This window comes from Bos mutus, chromosome 7, assembly GCF_027580195.1.
Source record: "Bos mutus isolate GX-2022 chromosome 7, NWIPB_WYAK_1.1, whole genome shotgun sequence".
NCBI lineage: Eukaryota > Metazoa > Chordata > Mammalia > Artiodactyla > Bovidae > Bos > Bos mutus.
Genome location: NC_091623.1, coordinates 72,426,313 through 72,445,979, shown reverse-complemented (window position 1 = coordinate 72,445,979; position 19,667 = coordinate 72,426,313). Strand labels below are relative to the sequence as shown.

General features: G+C 35.4%; 1 long non-coding RNA gene across 2 annotated transcripts in view; it reads left to right on the top strand.

Annotated features, from left to right (window-relative positions):
* The window catches only part of LOC138988641 (uncharacterized), a 433,276-nt gene that overhangs the window by 89,862 nt on the left and 323,747 nt on the right, over positions 1 to 19,667 (top strand). For both annotated transcript variants that reach the window (XR_011464913.1, XR_011464912.1), the window contains exon 3: positions 6,253 to 6,312. This is a non-coding gene — a long non-coding RNA (uncharacterized lncRNA). The remainder of the gene's footprint in view (positions 1 to 6,252; positions 6,313 to 19,667) is intronic.

Sequence of the window (19,667 nt, the reverse complement as noted above, 5' to 3'; positions counted from 1 at the left end):
CACTCTTTAGTTGTGTTAAAAAATATACAAGTTCATCATTAAAAATATTTCTATTATTACAAGAATATTTTATTATAGTTCTATTCTTTATACTGAGGATATTGAGAATATAAGAAAAAGCCATCTATTGTAATTTACCAATATATGTATTATTAAATATGTGTTTACTTTTTGTCTAGATGTAAAAATCAAGAGTCTAACATACAAATCAGAGAAGCTAATTCTGGGGAAGTTAAAATTATGAGACTTCATCTTATTTCTTTATATCATCTAATTCCACATTTTCTAAAATGTGCTACAGGAAATTCAATTTAGCAGAAGAATAACACAGGTAATTGGTTAAAAAACATCCCAAGATAATAAACTAGGAAATTCTGAGTCAAATAGTTTTATTTACTTCAGGGTGATAAGATCTTTAGTTGTAAAAGTGGATACTTAAAATTTCAAGAGGTAATTGTAGTGAGCAGTACTTCCCAAGATCATTTGACCCTACAACACTGATCATAGCGCATCTTTTGGGAATGTACCTTGGAAAATAAAGATCCAATTTAATCCTGTGTTAGAACTTAGGCAACCTAGAAAGTTAGCCACACGTTTGTTATGATTTCTCCCTAAATGTTAAATTACAGTAAACTCATGGCTTTGGCCCAAATATAAATGCTCTGTATTGTTTTCTTGTTGTTGTTTTTTAAATTGTTGTATCCTATTTATTTATTTATCTGCACCAAGTCTTAGTTGCGGCACACAGGATCCTCAGTCTTTTTTGTGGCATGCTGGACCCTCCAGTTAACGACTTTTAGTTATGGCTTATGCAGTCTAGCTCCCTGACTGTGGAACCTCGGCCCCTCTCATTGGGAGCTCGGAGTCTCAGCCACTGTACCCCCAGAGAAGTCCTGCTCTCTCTTGTTAATTAAGTTGTGTTCCAAATCCTTTAGTTATCAGATAAATATTATGCTTTTTAAAATAACAACAACAACAACAAAGCGCTAGTTTTCTAACCTCAACATTTTCCCCTTAAGAGCTAGTGTGGAGTTTCCAAACCACTGAGCTTTTAAATCAACAAAAAACAAAATTAGATCTTGTGTTCCTGTGCTTTGTGTGCTTAGTCACTCAATCACGTCTGACTCTGTGCGACCCCATGGGCTGTGGCCCTCCAGGCTCCTCTGTCTGTGGAATTTTTCACACAAGAAGAATGGAGTGGGTTGCCATTTTCTACTTCAGGGAATCTTCCTGACCCAGAGATCTAACTGAGACAAAAGAATTTTGAGACATAAAATAAGGAAGAGATAATTTTGTCTTGAGAAATTGTATGGATAGGATTATCTCTTCCAAATCATATGCACCAGGATTATTTTTCTTTGTAATGTAATACAAACAAAACCCAAAATGGTAGCTTACAAAAATAAACTTTATTTCCTCTTCATCTTTCTGGTTAGCTATAAAGGGTGAGCTTTCTGTAGTTTTTCCTGTGTGCATATGTTTCCTATTCCAGGATCCAGATTGAAAACAACTCATAACGATTGCATACATCTCGTTTTGTTAAGGCATACGTTACTGCTGCTCAGAGGCAGTGGTTAAAGCCAACTTTATTGACTAAGCCTGATATCCCTGGCTACCTTGGTGGCTCAGATGGTAAAGAACCTGTTCACAATGCAGGAGACCCAGGTTCAATCTCTGGGTTGGGAAGAGCCCCTGGAGAGAGCATGGAAACCCACTCCAGTATTCTTGCCTGGAGAATTCCATGAACAGAGGAGCCTAATGGGCTGCAGTCCATGGGGTTGCAAAGATTAGGACACAACTGAGTGACTAACTACTCAAGCCTGTTATCAGTAGATAGAGAGGGACCTTGTTTCTCCAGTTAATATTTCAATGGGGAGCAGTCTTTAAATCTTACAGGAAAACAGAAACTTTTACAAATAAAAAGTTTCTGACTCTTTACGACCCCATGGACTGTAGCACACCAGATCCCTCTGTCCATGGGATTTCCCAGGCAAGAGTACTGGAGTGGGTTGCCATTTCCTCCAAATTTTGATGTAGTAATATTTATTATAGGAAAGAGCAGGGTTTGTTTTATATCATGTTCACGAAGACTTTTCAAATCCTATTTATATGTATTATCTATTTTTTTTCTGTAATGCATTCCTAATTCTATGGAGTGTTTTAGTCAGTTATGAATTGATTTTTAGATTCAGTTTTATTCCAAGTGTACTATCGTGATATATGTTAACACTGGCTATCTTGCACGCTCTTTTCACAGAAATTTGAGATGCTGACTTTTCATATATTCTAAATACAAATTTTGTACTTTTAAATTTTACATTGATGTACTAGTTTACTACTTAGTAATAACACACAATTTGTCACTCACCTTTTAATGTATGTTTTTATATATGCAGCATTTTTTATTTATATTTTGTATTTTCTATGTTTTCCTATAACATTCATGAATCTCTTGCACAATCTTTTCTCCTAATAAATTTTAGGATAATCTGTTATCACTAAAGTATCTGGATAGGTCTCTAATTACAATTGCAACAATATTGCAGAGTAATTTCAAGAGAAATGATGTTTTCTTTATCTCAGTATTTCTTGGAATATATTCCCAGTTATAGAGAATTAGCAAAAGAGCAAACTATTAAATAGGCCTGACAGCATTTTGAAACAATAGGTGATTAATAATTTTTCAGACCTTGTGACTATGACAGTGTGTTGTTCCAGTCTCCTTTGTGGGGAGCATAATGTACTGACCCCACCTGTACACCTCCAGGTCCCTTGCTGCCTTCACACAGTGGGTACACATTCCCCAGGCAGATTTCAGGCCATGACTGAATATGGCAGAGCTATTAAGCAGACTCTTTTGGGCAGGATGTTAACTTCTCCAATAGCTAACTCTGGAAGGAAAACTTGTTGCATTAGCCAAAACTTTCTTGAAACTTGGTTTCTACTGTCTGAATTTTTTTTTTTTTTTACTCACTCCTCTATCTTTCTCTCTCCCCTTCTGTAAGTGTCAGACTTGCATTATGGTTTGAAGGTGCTTTCCTTCTCACATCCCCAACAAATTTCTTGCACAAGTAATCATGTCTTAGGATCTTCTTTAAATAAGTCAGACTAGTATACAGTGGAGATGTAATGGAATTCATTAATTCTTAAGTCTGCAGGTGTCATTGTCTCTAACACTCTGAAAGTGCCTTCTAAATGTTTATACGGTTGGATTTGAGTAGGCATTTGGTTCTTTGAACATGAATTTAAATCCAGTCTGATAGTCACAATGTGCACATTATGTTCAGGAAGACTGGAAAGCATTTCTATTCCTCTTTTGGTTTCCACATGCCATTCTATCTTGGATATATAGAGAGGTATGTCATTTAGTGTTTGAATTACAAAATTTATCACCTCCTGGGTTGCCTAAAAAGCCAGAATCAAGAATATAAGCAATATCTAACTACTACATAAGTGAAATATTTTAAAATTAATAAGTATTTCAGGCTATCAAAGTTATGCTAATTAAAACAGAGTGTTTTCACTTAAGGATTTATCCTTCTGCCAAGTGTTCAGATTGCACATTTTTAACATAATACTGATATATGATGCTTGTAATAAAGATTAATGGAAAGTAATGGCTCAGTCAGTAAAGAATCACCTGCAGTGCAAGAGACCCAAGTTTGATTGCTGGGTTGGGAAGATCCCCTAGAGAAGGAAATGACAAACTACTCCAGTATTCTTGCCTGGAAAATTCCATGGCGGTCTACAGTCCATGGAGTCACAAGAGTTGGACACGACTTAGTGACAGAACCATCACCAATTTTAGACAGAAAATATATCTTTTGACTATGTATGATATATATATACATATATATATACGTACACAAACACACACATATATATATGTGTGTGTATATATATATATTAAATATATATACAAATATAGATATATTTGCAATTGAATAAGTATATGTGCAAGCTTAAAATCATTTGCTATGAGCTATGATTAACTTTAATATCTCAAATAACTGAAATAATTTTTAAAGTTGTGTCCTTGTACGTATAGCGAAGCAAGTTTTGAAAAGTACCATGCAAGGTGTCCTTCTTTTGTTTTTTCTGCTGGAATTTTGTAAGAATATCCCTCTCTATGCTTTGCTAATCAGCATAGCTAACTGACTTAGTAACAGATTCCTCTGTGAAGCCATCATGTACCTGTCTGTGTTTTAGTTGAACTAATGACTTAGTGGATAGATTTGTTAGGACCTTCTGCTAGGATTAGTGTGACCTGTCTTTCTGGGACAAAACAAGCAACAAAGAAACAAAAAGGAAAAAAAAAAAAGAAGCAGAAAAATTGGAGGAAATGGTCGTGGTTTAGTCACCAAGTTGTGTCCGACTCTTGCAACCCCATGGACTGTAGCCCGCCAGGCTCCTCTATCCATGGGATTCTCCAGGCAAGAATACTGGAGTTGGTTGCCATTTCCTTCTCCAGGGCATCTTCCCAACCCAGGAATTGAACCCAGGTCTCCTGCACTACAGGCAGATTCTTTATTGACTGAGCTATAAGGGAGGAAATGGTGATCAGTGTTTATATTATTGGAAATTTAAACTATTCTTATTAGAACTGATCTGAGTACTAAACACTTATGTTACTAATCATATTATAAACTTCAGTGATCTGTTATTGCCATGGTTTTATAATGATTTATTTGATTCATGCAAAATAAGTATATGAGAAATTAAGTTTGTTTTTTTTTTTTAATTTTTTAATTGAAGGATAATTGCTTTACAGAATTTTGTTGTTTTCTGTCAAACGTGAACATAAATCAGCCATAGGTATACATATATCCTCTCCCTTTAGAACCTCACTCCCATCTCCCTCCGCATCCCACCCGTCTAGGTTGATACAGAGCCTGTTTGAGTTTCCTTAGCCATACAGCAAATTCCCATTGGCTATCTATTTTACATATGGTAATGTAAATTTCCATGTTACTCTTTTTTTTTTTTTGTAAAAAACCCTCCTCCCTCCTCCCTCCCCACACCATCCCTCTGGGTCTTATTTGGAGTGATCTTTGCATTTGGCAAAGACAATGAATAGAAAATTATAGACAGAAAAAATCACCTAAAGTATACCAAAGTTATGAAAAATGATAACAATATTTTAATAAAAAACTAAGGTGATTAAGAATCAAGTAGAGAAAAAGTTTAGACTAAAGAGAAATCACAAATCAGAATTTTAATATAGTTAGTTATTGGTAAACATGCAGTAAAACCTATTATAGTTACATTATTTCCCACAAAAAATGGAAATTGGCATTATTTCTATTTCTTGGTATTAGTTAACTGTGTTAAGTCATAGTCTTTATTGAATTTTAGAATAATACTAAACTATTTGATAGAATTGGATTTGAATACAATTATTTTTGAATAAATGAAATGGGGAAAGTATTCTTATGTAATTGTTTCTGCTACTTAACTGATTAGATTTTTTACTTGGAAATTGAATAAAGTAAGGAAAACAGAAGATTACGTTTTAATGAATCTATTTTTTACTGTTAATTTTGGTAGTATAGAAGAAATTTTAACAATAAAACTATTGAATCTAGAACATGTGTACTATTATAGGTGTTTTCATTTTGTTTTCTGACTAAATATACTAAAAATAAACTTACTGAAATATGGCAAATTGCATGAGTTACTTTGGGGTAATGTTCTAATCTACAACATTTTTTTCACTAAAGTATAAGGCAGTTTCTTAGTCAGCTGTGGCATTGTAATAAAATACCATGAACTGTTTGGCTTAAACAACACACATTTATTTGTCAGAGTTCTGATAGCTGGAAGTCCAAGGCACGAGTCAGTTTACTTCCTGATGAATGCTCTCTTCCTGGCTTGGAGGTGGTGGCCTTTTCACTGTCTTCATCTGGTGAAGAGAGAGAACTCCAGTGTCTCTTCCTGTTCTTATAGGTGTAGTAATGATTCCATTGTGAGGGCCCCACCCTCATGGTCTCATCTAAACCAATCATCTCCCAAAGGCCCCATCTTCAAATGCCATCTCCTTGAGAGTTAAGGCTGCATATATGAATTTGGGAGAATGCAGTTCGATGCAAAGAAGTCAGTTTTCCAAATAGTCAACCATCTGAAACTAATTTTGTGCTTGCATGTTTGAAAATATTAAAGAAAGCAAAGAAATGAAAATTTTCATGATATTTTCTTTAGAAAGAATAAGAAACTTGTGAGGCTTTGCCCACTTTTTTCTTTCTTTTTTCCTAGATGTCCACTGTGACAGGGGTTGGGGAAAAGGAGAGCATGCAAACCAGAGGACCTAGCAAGGTAGGAATCAGCTGTGTTTTTCTTTTTTGTTTATGTGTCTTATTATTAGTTTCTAGTATCCCCCTCTGGCAATTAGAAAAATAGCACACAGTAAAAAAAGGGTAGAAAGAACAGACAGTGGTGCATTTTCATTGCTTTTGTGCTCCCCTGAATTCAGTTTTTATTAAATGGGTGCAGTGGTGTCGGGCAGAGGAGGGCTACAGTCTAATGACGTAAGTTTCATGTGTGCAGTAATACTTGCATCTCCTCTCTAGCTTCTGCCCTTTGTTGTTGGTGTTTTAGTATTTTAAGTTATAAGATTAAGCTCTGGTTCTGTCTTCCGTTCAATATATGTCTGAAGTTACACTGATATTCTGCAACATATTATGGAAATGACTAAGAGTACCTGCCCACTGAATGCTCATTCAAGCCTTTGTCTCTACCCCATCATAAGACAGGATGGAATGGTGCAGGCTCAGCTGTTTGCTTAATCAGTAAAACTGGAGTGATGAACCATGAAGTGGTCTGAATCAGATCTTAGAATACATACAAGGACTGGACCATCTAAATTCATTCTTTCAGACTGTAGGTACACAGCTATCACATGGAAAGACTTGCTGATGACTTTATCCTGACTGTTTTTCAGTGCTTGGTATGGGATAATAAATAGGGAGTCTCTGAAGTTTGCCTGTGTATGAGGTTTGGTTTGGGAGTGTGTGTGCCGCTTTTGTGTTTAAGGTAAAATATTGGAAGAAATTTGTTGATTCAGAGATGATGATAATTGAAGGGTTTGTACTTGTATTACTGGCTTAATTCATTTAGCATAATGTCCTTAAGATTCTTCTGCTTAAATGAAGTATCTAATGTAGGCAAACTCATAGAAATGGAAAGTAGAATGGTGGTTGCCTAGGGACTGAGGGACTATAATTCAATTTGTACAGAGCTTCACTCAAACAAAACGAAGAGGTCTAGAGATCTACTCTTGAACATTGTACTTATAGTTAACAGTACCTCAATGCACACTTAGAAATTTAAGGGGATAGATCTCATGGTCCATGTTCTTTTACCACAATTAAAAATAAGTAAATAAATAGTAAGTAGAGTAGAACAATACTGCTCCTGGAATAAACTGCACTTCAAATCAAGGAAATTTAAAGCACATAGTTTATTGTTAAGTTTCACTTGTTTTACAAACTAAAATAGCCATCTAACTTCTGTTTTGGTAACTCACATTTAATTATGAAGATAAAATATTTATATTTATGCATATAAAAAGCATATGTAATCTAATCACATAATAAAATAATATAATTTATGTATGTTGACATTTGAAGAAGACATTTAAATAACAGGAATATAGCTGTAATGTATCCAAACCTAAGTTAGATCTAAAACACTTGCTTTTCATTAAAAAAAAAACAAAGGAAATTGTCAATGTCAGGAAAATGAGGTTGTCAGGAAGCTTCTATAGACGTTTAATTAAACTGGGGTAATTTGAATGCAAACAGTATTTACATGTATTTTTAGATCACTTGATCCCACAACAAATCCATGGACACACACATGCATTTACCCACTGCCTGTACATTTCACTCAAAGTCAGTATGAGTGGCTTGAGTCAGAAGTTAACACATAAGGTAGAATTTGATTGAATCATCAGGTCTCACACTATAGGGGAAAAAAATCACCTTTTAAAAGAGTTTGGGTAGTCACATTCGGAGTTGCTGAAGAATTTTCTTTATTAACTATTCATTTCAAGGAATGACTTCTTCATTTTCCATTCAATTCCCACATGACTATCATTACTCTGAATGTGTCAGCATTCTCATGATTCCTCTTGCTCTGCTCAAGTTAGAGAATAACTTAAGTTTTAATTCTGCTGTGTTCGAAATACTATAAAGGCAGTACGTAGTAAACTCAGCATGGCTTATTGGTAATACTGTATTTCTCTAATTTTAAAAGTTATCTAAATAAAAATAAGCATGCTTATTAATTTTATATAGCAGGGATCATTCTTTCATGACTCTGTGTATATTTCTTCACATTTCAACTTTTGAAATAAATTTTACCTCTTCACCTTGAGAAATTATATTTTAATGTCATCTTGATAAACAGTGAAAAGTTCAAACTCAGGAGCCTGGGTTTAAATTCCTTCTCATTTAATATGTCAGTTACCAGTTGTGTAACAATTCACCCCAATACTTAACCGAAAAAAAAAAAAAAAAACTATCTTAGTTTCTTTTCTGTAAATCAGGAATCTGAAAACAGTTTAGCTAGGTGGTTCTGGCTCAGGATATCTCAGAAGTCAGTAGTTAGTCTATTGACTAGGGCGTCAATTATTGTTAAGGCTTCTGTGGATGGAGAAAGTATCTGGTTCCAAACTCACTCACATGGCCCTTTCCACAGAGAGAACAAGAGAGCCTGCAAAACAGAAAATACAGTTATATAATCTAATCTCATGAATGACATCCAACCACTTCTGTCTTGACTTGTTGTTATGGACATTGTTGGAAGAAACTCAGCAAATCTAAGCCAAACTCAAGAAAAGAGATTACAGAGGTTGTGAATATTGTGTGTGTGTGTGGGGGGGGGTGGGGATCATTGAAGATTATTTTAGGAAGTCCTTATCACACTTATCTTGTGACATATTTCTTTGCATGTAGAATTGGACTAATAAAACTAGTCTCACAGTAAGTGAATTGAGTTTTGTAATACGTATAGCACACCACACTCTCTCAATATCAGCTGTAATAATGAAATGGCACCTATTGCCTGAAAGTCTAATGTTTTTATCTAGTGTCAGGCTTTCTCTGCTCCCATCAATTTTTCTTTTAGGTGACTAGATTATTCATATTTAAATATAGAATTTATTGTTTACCTATACACTGCTGCTGCTGCTGCTAAGTCGCTTTAGTCATGTCAGACTCTGTGCGACCCCATAGACGGCAGCCCACCAGGCTCCCCCGTCCCTGGGATTCTCCAAGCAAGAACACTGGAGTGGGTTGTCATTTCCTTCTCCAGTGCATGAAAGTGAAAAGTGAAAGTGAAAGTGCTCAGTCATGTCCGACTCCTAGCGACCCCATGGACTGCAGCCTACCAGGCTCCTCCGTCCGTGGGATTTGCCAGGCAAGAGTACTGGAGTGGGGTGCCATTGCCTTCTCCATACCTATACACTATACACTCTATAATGAGAATCTCTCTCTGTGAGTTTAAACCCTACCTTTCAGCACCATTTGCAATCTGGCCCTTTGTTTTCCCAGGTAACCAAACATACTACTGGTTTTATCGGATGAGACTCCTGGTTTTCCTTTGCCTCTTCCCATAGATTTTATTTTCTGCATGAACCTGTAATGCAACTCTCCTTCACTAATCGAACTTTCTCAGTGCTATGGATATAATGTTGAGCAGTTACTGCTTATCTTATGGAACTTCTGATTTAATGAAAAAAAAAAAAAACAGAAATGAGGGAGATTACAGTGTAGCATTCATTCTTCCCCTGGGTTATAGACATTGTTGCTATGGAAAAAATATTAATATATCCTAACCTATGTTATGGAGAAGGCGATGGCAACCCATTCCAGTACTCTTGCCTGGAAAATCCCATGGGTGGAGGAGCCTGGTAGGCTGCAGTCCATGGGGTCACTAAGAGTCAGACATGACTGAGCAACTTCCCTTTCATTTTTCACTTTCATGCATTGGAGAAGGAAACGGCAACTCACTCCAGTGTTCTTGCTTGGAGAATCCCAGGGACGGGGTAGCCTGGTGGGCTGCCATCTATGGGGTTGCAGAGAGTCGGACAAGACTGAAGTGCCTTAGCAGCAACAGCAGCAGCAGCAGCAGCAACGTATGTTAAGAATTAAGATATCCTGAAAGAAGTTACATTTAACATCATTAGATCTAAAGAGATGAGAAAATGAACAGATTAAAAGATCTTGAATTGACAGGGTTGGGGAGCAATGAATGAAAAGCAAGTCCAAGGCATATGGGAATATTATATTATTCCTAATTGTTTTATTTGAATAGTTTGTAAGTAACCAATGGGATTATAACTCACCTATAAAGTAGTGATACTGTCCCTAGTTCTCTTCCATATCTTCTATACATTGATTCAGGTACAAAAGATAATGTATGGAAAGATCTTAATAGAAACACTTAGTTGACTAATTTAGTACTAATGAGAGATTCTACCTCAGGTTAAGCTCATATTTCATGTGACCTGAGTTTTAATCAGTGATGAAAACATGATTTATTTACTAATGTGAATTTAACATTATAGCTTTCAACATCTTTAATTATTTTATGACTATGTCTATAATGGCTTTGTAATCAGACTGGTCTCAATTTAGAAGTAGATAAATAGATATCTACATACATATGTAGAATAGGAAATTATATATGTATGTGTGTGTATGTATGAGATATATATCCCACCTTATATCATGTATGGAGCTTCCCTGGTGGCTCAGATGGTAAAGCATCTGCCTGCAATGCAGGAGACCCGGGTTCAATCCCTTGGTTGGGAAGATCTCCTGGAGAAGGACATGGCAACCCACTCTAGTATTCCTGCCTGGAGTATTTTAACTGAGGTATATTTGGCATATATTAAGGGCTTCTCTGGTGGCTCAGTCAGTAAAGAATCTGTGTGCAGTTCAGGACTACCTGCAATGTAGGAGACCCAGGTTTGATCTCTGGGTCAGGAACAATCGCTGGAGAAGGAAACGGCAATCCCCTCCAGTATTCTTGCCTGGGAAGTCCCATGGACAGAGGAGCCGGGTAGTTTACAGTCCGTGGGGTTGCAAGAGTCAGACACAACTGAGCCACTAAATCACCTCCACCCCTGGCATATATTATTTTAACTTTGTTATACAATATAACAATTAGATATTTGTATAAATTACAAAATGTTCACTACAATAAATTTAGTTAATCTGGGAGTCACCTTCACCATACAAAGTTACAAATTTCTTTTTGTGATGAGAACTTATAAGATCTATTCTCATAGCAACTTTCAAACATGCAATACAGTGTTATTAACTGTAGTTACCATGCTGTATGTGGGTTTCCCAGGTGGCTCTAGTGGTAAATTACCTGCCTGCCGATGCAGGAGACGTAAGAGAAGTGGGTTCTATCCCTGGGTCAGGAAGATCCCCTGGAGGAGGGCATGGCAACCCACTCCAGTATTCCTACCTGAAGAATCCCATGGACAGAAGAGTCTGGTGGGCTACAGTCCCTAAGGTTGCAGAGTTGGTTATAACTGAAGCAACTTAGTAAGTACACACAATGCTGTATATTACATCCTCACGACTAACTTACTAACTGGAAGTTTGTAACTTTTGACCCTCTTCACTCATTTTGACTTATTTTGTTTTATTCTTATTTTTTCTTTTTTATTCTTTAGATTTCACATATAAGTGAGATCATACAGTATTTGTCTTTCTCTCTCTTGATGTATTTCACTAGCATAACACCCTCAAGATTCATTCATACTTCAAATGGCAACATTCCCTTCTTTCTATGACTGAATAATATTTGTGTGTGCAACTGTGTTTTTGTATTCATCCATTGTCGGGCACTTAGGTTGTTTCCACATCTTGGCTTTTGTAAATAATGCTGCAATGAAATGGGCATACATATATCTTTTTGACTTAGTATTTTTGAATACTTACCCAGAAGTGGAATTGCTGGATCATATGGTAGTTCTATTTTTAAATTTTGAGAAACTTCCATCTTGTTTTCCATAGTGGCTGCACCAATTTACATCCCCACCAACAAGGTACAAGGTTCCGTTTTTTCTACATCCTTGTCAATACCTGTGATTAATTGTCTTTTTGATAATAGCCATTCTAACAGATGTGAGGTGATATCTCATTGTGATTTTGGTTTGTACTTCCGTCATCATTAGTAATGTTAACATCTTTCCATGTGCCTGTTGGCCATCCATGTATCTTCTTTTTTTTTTTTTTTATTTTTTTTCTCTTTATTTTATTTTATTTAACTTTACAATATTGTATTGGTTTTTCCATATATTAAATGAATCTGCCACAGGTATACATGTGTTCCCCATCCTGAACCCTCCTCCCTCCTCCCTCCCCATACCATCCCTCTGGGTCGTCCCAGTGCACCAGCCCCAAGCATCCAGTATCGTGCATCGAACCTGGACTGGCAACTCGTTTCATATATGATATTATACATATTTCACTGCCATTCTCCCAAATCTTCCCACCCTCTCCCTCTCCCACAGAGTCCAAAAGACTATTCTATACATCAGTGTCTCTTTTGCTGTCTCATATACAGGGTTATTGTTACCATCTTTCTAAATTCCATATATATGCGTTAGTATACTGTATTGGTGTTTTTCTTTCTGGCTTACTTCACTCTGTATAATAGGTTCCAGTTTCATCCACCTCATTAGAACTGTTTCAAATGTATTCTTTTTAATGGCTGAGTAATACTCCATTGTGTATATGTACCACTGCTTTCTTATCCATTCATCTGCTGATGGACATCTAGGTTGCTTCCATGTCCTGGCTATTATAAACAATGCTGTGATAAACATTGGGGTACACGTGTCTCTTTCAATTCTGGTTTCCTCTGTGTGTATGCCCAGCAGTGGGATTGCTGGATCATAAGGCAATTCTATTTCCAGTTTCTTAAGGAATCTCCACACTGTTCTCCATAGTGTCTGTACTAGTTTGCATTCCCACCAACAGTGTAAGAGGGTTCCCTTTTCTCCACACCCTCTCCAGCATTTATTGCTTGTAGACTTTTGGATCGCAGCCATTCTGACTGGCGTGAAATGGTACCTCATAGTGCTTTTGATTTGCAATATCTTCTTTGGAAAAACTTTGATTCAAATCCTCTGCCCATTTTTAAATTAGATTTATTTATTTATTTATTTTTTTTTTTGCTTTCTGCTATTGAATCACATGAGTTCTTTGTACAGTTTATATATTAATCCCTTATCAGATACATGATTTGCAAATATTTTCTCCCAACTGGTAGGTTGCCTTTTCATTTGATGATGATTTCCTTTTCTGTACAGAAGGTTTTAGTTTAATGTAGTCCCACTTGTTTATTTTTTTAAATTTTATTGCCTTTACATACATTGCCATTTCCTTCTCTAGGGGATCTTCCCAACCCAGGGATTGAACCCAGGTCTCCCACATTGCAGGCAGGCACTTTACCATCTGAACTGAAAGGTTTAGAGGCCGTCAAATGGACATGACCTATAAAGGCAATTTTGATGGTTTTACATAGAAATTACCTCTAATAGAAGAGAACACAAATGGGAACTATTTGAGATACATTTCTATGTAAAATGTAGTTTGCACATAATTCAGAATTTTAAATGAGCACTCTGCAACCGAGTCCAAATATTAATCATCTCTTGAGGTTTTCTACTATGTACCAACATCAAATCTACATAGGAACAAACATTACTCCTACTCTTCTCTTCTATATCAAATGTCCTGAAGCCTTTGTGTCTCTCTGGAGGGAGGCCGAGTTTCTGAAGGCACATTCCAGTATAAACATCATCGATGGGGTAGAGAAGGACCTGGTACTACTGTAGAAGTATGTATAAAATAAAACTTATCCTGAAAAATATACATATAGTAGAATTTAAATGAAGGGAAGAGTGATGTCAAATTTAAATGGCAAAAACAGCTGAAGCAAGAAATTATTGTTTTTTGAAATAAGGACTACTGTCATTAGGAGAAGGCAATGGCACCCCACTCCAGTACTCTTGCCTGGAAAATCCCGTGGACGGAGGAGCCTGGTAGGCTGCTGACCATGGGGTTGCAAAGAGTTGGACATGACTGAGCGACTTCACTTTCACTTTTCCCTTTCATGCATTGGAGAAGGAAATGGCAATCCACTCCAGTGTTCTTGCCTGGAGAATCTCAGGGACGGGGGAGCCTGGTGGGCCGCCATCTATGGGGTCACACAGAGTCGGACACGACTGAAGCGATTTAGCAGCAGCAGTCATTATGAAAACAAAATAACTCCTGCTGGTCTAATTCTAAAATCCTATATTTTATCATAGTCACATAAAAGATACTTTACTACCAGTGGAGATATAATGTTGATGTATAATTGTCTGCTCCCTCTACACCCCTAAAAAGAAGCAAAGGAGAATCTTCTGCAAGTCTGAGGTAACTACTCTTATCTCTACATTGTAATCACTGTAGCTCAGGAGAGGAGCAGCATTAAACACATTTAGAAATAGCATAAACACTTTATGACTTATGAACTAGAGAAGTATACACAGTACATCTTTGCATAGCTGAAATAAAATTGAACATTCACTATGTTATTTCAAATTAAAGCAATTAATGTTATTTCAAATTAAGCTGTAAGCATGGTAGAACTGACAGGTAGTTACTGATGATTTAATTTAACCTCAATTTATATATCAAAGTATTTAATGTCAAGTAGAAAAATATCTCTAATTAAATAAATGGATAAATAGTATTTAGCTTGCATGTTTCTCTTTCCCCTAATAACATTGAATTTTTGCACTCTTATAAAATACAGTTTTGAGTTCTCCTTTTATAAAAAAGTTACAACAATCTGTTCATATTTTAGAACAATATGCATTTTAAGTTCACTGCCACAGGTGCAGCTTTGGAATGCCCTGTAAACTACTAAATCAATGTTAAAAAATGTAGTGTAATCATTTATAAGATGTATTTTAGATAATATCACTTTAGATATTTGTTGTTGTTTCGTCACTAAGTATATCCAACTCTTTGTGACCCCGTGGACTGTAGAACACCAGGCTTTCCTGTTATTCACTAACTCCTGGAGTTTGCTCAAACTCCTGTCCATTGAGTTGGTCATGAATTCAACCAACTCATTCTCTATCACCCCCTTCTCCTGCCCTTGATCTTTCCCAGCATCAGGGTCATTTCCAATGAGTTGGCTCTTCTCCTCAAGAGGCCAAAGTATTGGAGCATCAGCTTCAGCATCAGTCCTTCTAATGAATATTCAGGGTTGATTTCCTTTAGGTTGACTGATTTGATCTCCTTACTGTCCAAGGGACTCTCAAGAGTCTTCCCCAGCACCACAGTTCAAAAACATCAATTCTTCAGCACTCAGCCTTCTTTATGTTCCAACTCTCATATCTGTACATGACTTCTGGAAAAACCATAGATGTGACTAGACAGACCTTTATCAGCAAAGTGATATCTCTGCCCTTTTATACACTGTCTAGGTTTGTCATAACTTTCTTTCCAAGGAACAAGTGTTTTTTTGTTTGTTTGTTTGTTTTTGTTTTCAATTTCACGGTGCAGTCACCATCTGCAGTGATTTTGGAGCCCAAGAAAATAAATCTGTCACTGTTTCCACCTTTTCTTCATCTATGTGATGGGACAGGATGCCATGATCTTAGTTTTTAGAATGTTGAGTTTTAAACTAGCTTCTTCACTGTCCTCTTTCACCTTCATCAAGAGGCTCTCTAGTTCTTCTTCACTTTCTGCCATTAGAGTGACATCATCTGCATATCTGAGTTGTTGACATTTCTCCTGGCAATCTTGATTCCAGCCTGTGCTTCAGCCAGCCTGGCCTTTTGCATCATGTAATCTGCATATTAGTTAGATAAGCAGGGTGAAAAATATAGCCTTGACATACTCCTTTCAAGTATGTTTGAAAGGAAACAAGTCTGTTGTTCCATGTCTGATTCTGTCGCTTCTTGACCTGCCTACAGATTTCTCAGGAGGCAGGTAAGGCGGTCTTCCTTTCTCTTTAGGAATATTACACAGTTTGTTGTGATCCACACAATCAAGGCTTTAGCCTAATAAGTTGTGATTTAAATGACATCCATTAGGATTTATAACTCATTATATAGAGTGCTCTGTTCTGTGCAAATAACACAAATATCTAGATATGAAATTTATCATTTTTTCTTAACTTAGTTCTTTAATATTCATACTATAAAACAAAGAATCAGCACATGTGAGTCTAAAAAAATAAATTTAAATATGCCACTACATGACTTATGAACAGTCTGAAGATGTCTAATACATAATAATGACTGATTCGGTGTTGTATTCATTTATCCACCACTTACTGTCAGTGTTACTGCAGGTTACACTTGAGCCAGCCATATGCCATAAGGCTACCTGAAGGTCAGTCCTTGGTCTTAGAACCAGATTCTCTCTTTGTATGTACTTCTGCTCACATCTTCTTTTTTTTCACAGCAAAATACAAATATTTAACTGAAGAATTTATCCTCTTCACTCTTAATGATATGATTAGGAAAATTCACCTTTGCTGCTGTCCATTTTCATTCATTTAAAAATTGAAACTGAAACCTTAGTGTAACTGATGAATAGCTAGATAGAGTTAGAAATAGAGCTCTATGAATGTGTATGAAAAAAGTATGGATCAAATTTTAGAAATAGAAATAAAAAATGAGAACTCTCTGGCTGATAGAATACAGCAGCCACTTAAGTCAACTGGAGATTTAAAATGAAAATTCTGGGAACATGCGAACTGTCACATTACCACATCTTTTCTATTTAACTCAATTTATATTCTTCAAATTCAGACTTTAATTATACTTAAAAGGATTATATTTATTTCAAATTTTCATTTTATTGTAAATAATTTTTCATTTCAGTTTCTGATTTTTCATCCATAGCATTTAGAAATATAATTTAGTTTTTTATATTGGTTTTGTATTTTGCAACCTTACAAAATGTGTTTATTTATTCTAGTTGCTTTTTGTAGACCACACAGGATTTTTTGTATGATATGGCCATGTCATCTGTCAGTAACGAGAGTTTTTTTTTTTTACTTTCCAATTGGGATAACTTTTACTTTTTTTTCTTGCCTACTGTACTGTATCAAACATCTAATGATGCTAAGTAGAATGGCTGAGAGTAAACATCCTTGTTTACTTAATTTTATATAAAAAAATTGTCTTTCACCATAAAGTATTGCCCTATCTGAGGTTTAGAAAATAACCTTCTATTTCTGGTTTAATGAAAGTCTTTATGAATATCAGACTTTATCTAATGCTATTTCTGAGTCTGTTGCAATGACCATATGGTTTACCTTCTCAGTTTGCTAATATAATCAGTAATATTTATTGCTTTTAAATGTTAATCTGTACTTATATTCCGATTAAGAGTTTTTGCATTCATATTTCTGAGGGATATCGGTCTATACTTTTCCTTTCTTTTAGTTATCTTTGTCTGATTTTGTTACTAGCATAATACAGGCCTAAAGAATTAGTTGGGAATTATGAAAACTCTCTTTACTCACAGATAAGAGAAAATAAACTCAATTTTCATGAGGAGTTTATGTAGAATTAGACCTTAAGTTTTTTGAAAAATTCACTAATAAAGTCATTATTATTTCTGGTGTTTTCTTTTTGGGAATATTTTAATAGCTCCAAGGCTACTCAAATTATTTCTTTTTTAGTGGATTTTGGTAGTTTGAGATTTTGAAGGACTATCTCTATCAAAGTTATTTATGTAGTTAAAATATCAAATTTGTCACAAATAATTCATAATATTTTTATTATTCTATAACATTTGTAGAGGCAACTAATGCCCTCTCTCTTAAGAGTTCCTGTCAATGGTACTTTATTTTGTTTTTATTTTCAATCAATTTGAGTAAAGGTAGATCAATTTATTGATCTAAGAGCCATCCTTTTTTCTTGTTGACTATTTTCTATTATTATTTTTTCTATTCATTAATTTCCATTCAGATAATTATTATTTGATTTTAATTTCTTTCTTTGTATTTTGGAGTCTTCTTCCATTTTTTTCAAGATAGAAATTGAGGTTATGGATTTTAGACCTTTTGTAATATAATGCTATCAATTTCCTTCTTACTACTGATTTAGTTACATCCCATACATTTTGATGTGCTTAGTTTTCTTTTTCATTCAGTTTAAGATATTTTCTAATTTTTATTTGTATTTCTCCTTTGACCCACTAGTTATTTAGAAGTGTATCATTTACTTTCCAAATACTTGAGAATTTCTAGCTTATCTTTATATTATTATTTCTAATTTAGTTGTGTACAATAAGCATCTTATGTATATGTGTATCATTTTGTATTTATTGTGACTGTTTACAGACTAGAATATGAACTAGCTTTTAAGTGTGTTCACTTAAAAATATTGGTATTGTTGAGTATTCTATAATCACCAATTAAACAAGTTGTATGATAATGTTGCTCAAGGTTTTATTTTCTTATGTCATTTTACTCTAGCAATTATTTAGAGAGTGATGTTGAGATATTTCATTATAATTATGGATTTGTTTAACTCTCTTTACAGTTTTATCAGTTTATCCTCTGGAAATATATCTTGTATCTTGAAGCTCTTCTGTTAGGCATATTAATATTAAGGATTCTTATATCCTCTTCGGGGATTGGCGCCTATATGAAATTATCCTCTCTGCCTGAAGGGTTATTTTCCTGTTCCTTTGCAAGTTTGCCTCCTTTAACTCCTTCAGGTCAGAATTTGTATACTATTTTCTGAAAGAGACTAAATCACCATCCAACTCAAAACTAGCCTCTATTCCACATTATTCTCTCTTTTAATCATTTTGGTTTTAGTGATAACTATGAATTTTATAAATAATGTATTTTAAATTATATTTGTGACTGGGTTTTATGTCTTTTACTGTTTTCCCCACCATAGCCTGCATAGAGTAGGGATTCTTCTCTTCACATCCTCGTGGATGGCACATAGCACATAGCATTCAGAAATGTTTGAATAAGCATGTGAATGAATAAGCTATTCTCTGTGGCTTTGTTCTTTGCTTCCATTCTTTTTCTATTTAAAAAAAATCATTTTTACCTCTCATTTCTGCCTGTTCTTTTTTCTAAGTACACCTAAACTCCACTGAGCAATGAATATCTCCATCACCTCAACTTGTAAATCTCTAAATCTCTGGTCCCATATAACTTTGTAATATACTCATTTATAAAATTGTTTAGTCTTTTTCCTAAGCAGTGAACACTTTACAGAGAGAAGATGGGACAGTTTCCTAAAACTAAATACTCGCTCAGACAGTTAGACAATATGTATGAATCAACCAGGAGCTGTGACATGAGTGCAGCCTGCTCAAAGCCATCTGCCTCTCCCTCTGACTATTCCTGCTCTGAAGACGAAGTGGAGATTCTCCAAGGGGAGAAGAAAGTAAAGAGGGCTCATAACCAAGTATTTGCTTTCCCTTGCTCAAATTCATCCATTGGCTTCCTATCTCATTTAGGAAATCATCCTTACCGCTTCTTACATTAGATGGCCTTGCAAAGTATCAATTCTGACCGCATCTGCCTTCTTATTTTTCTTGACGCAGGGAATCTCTAAGATCAGTCCCCTCCCCTAAAACTTTGCATTTTCCTGGCCCCTGCCT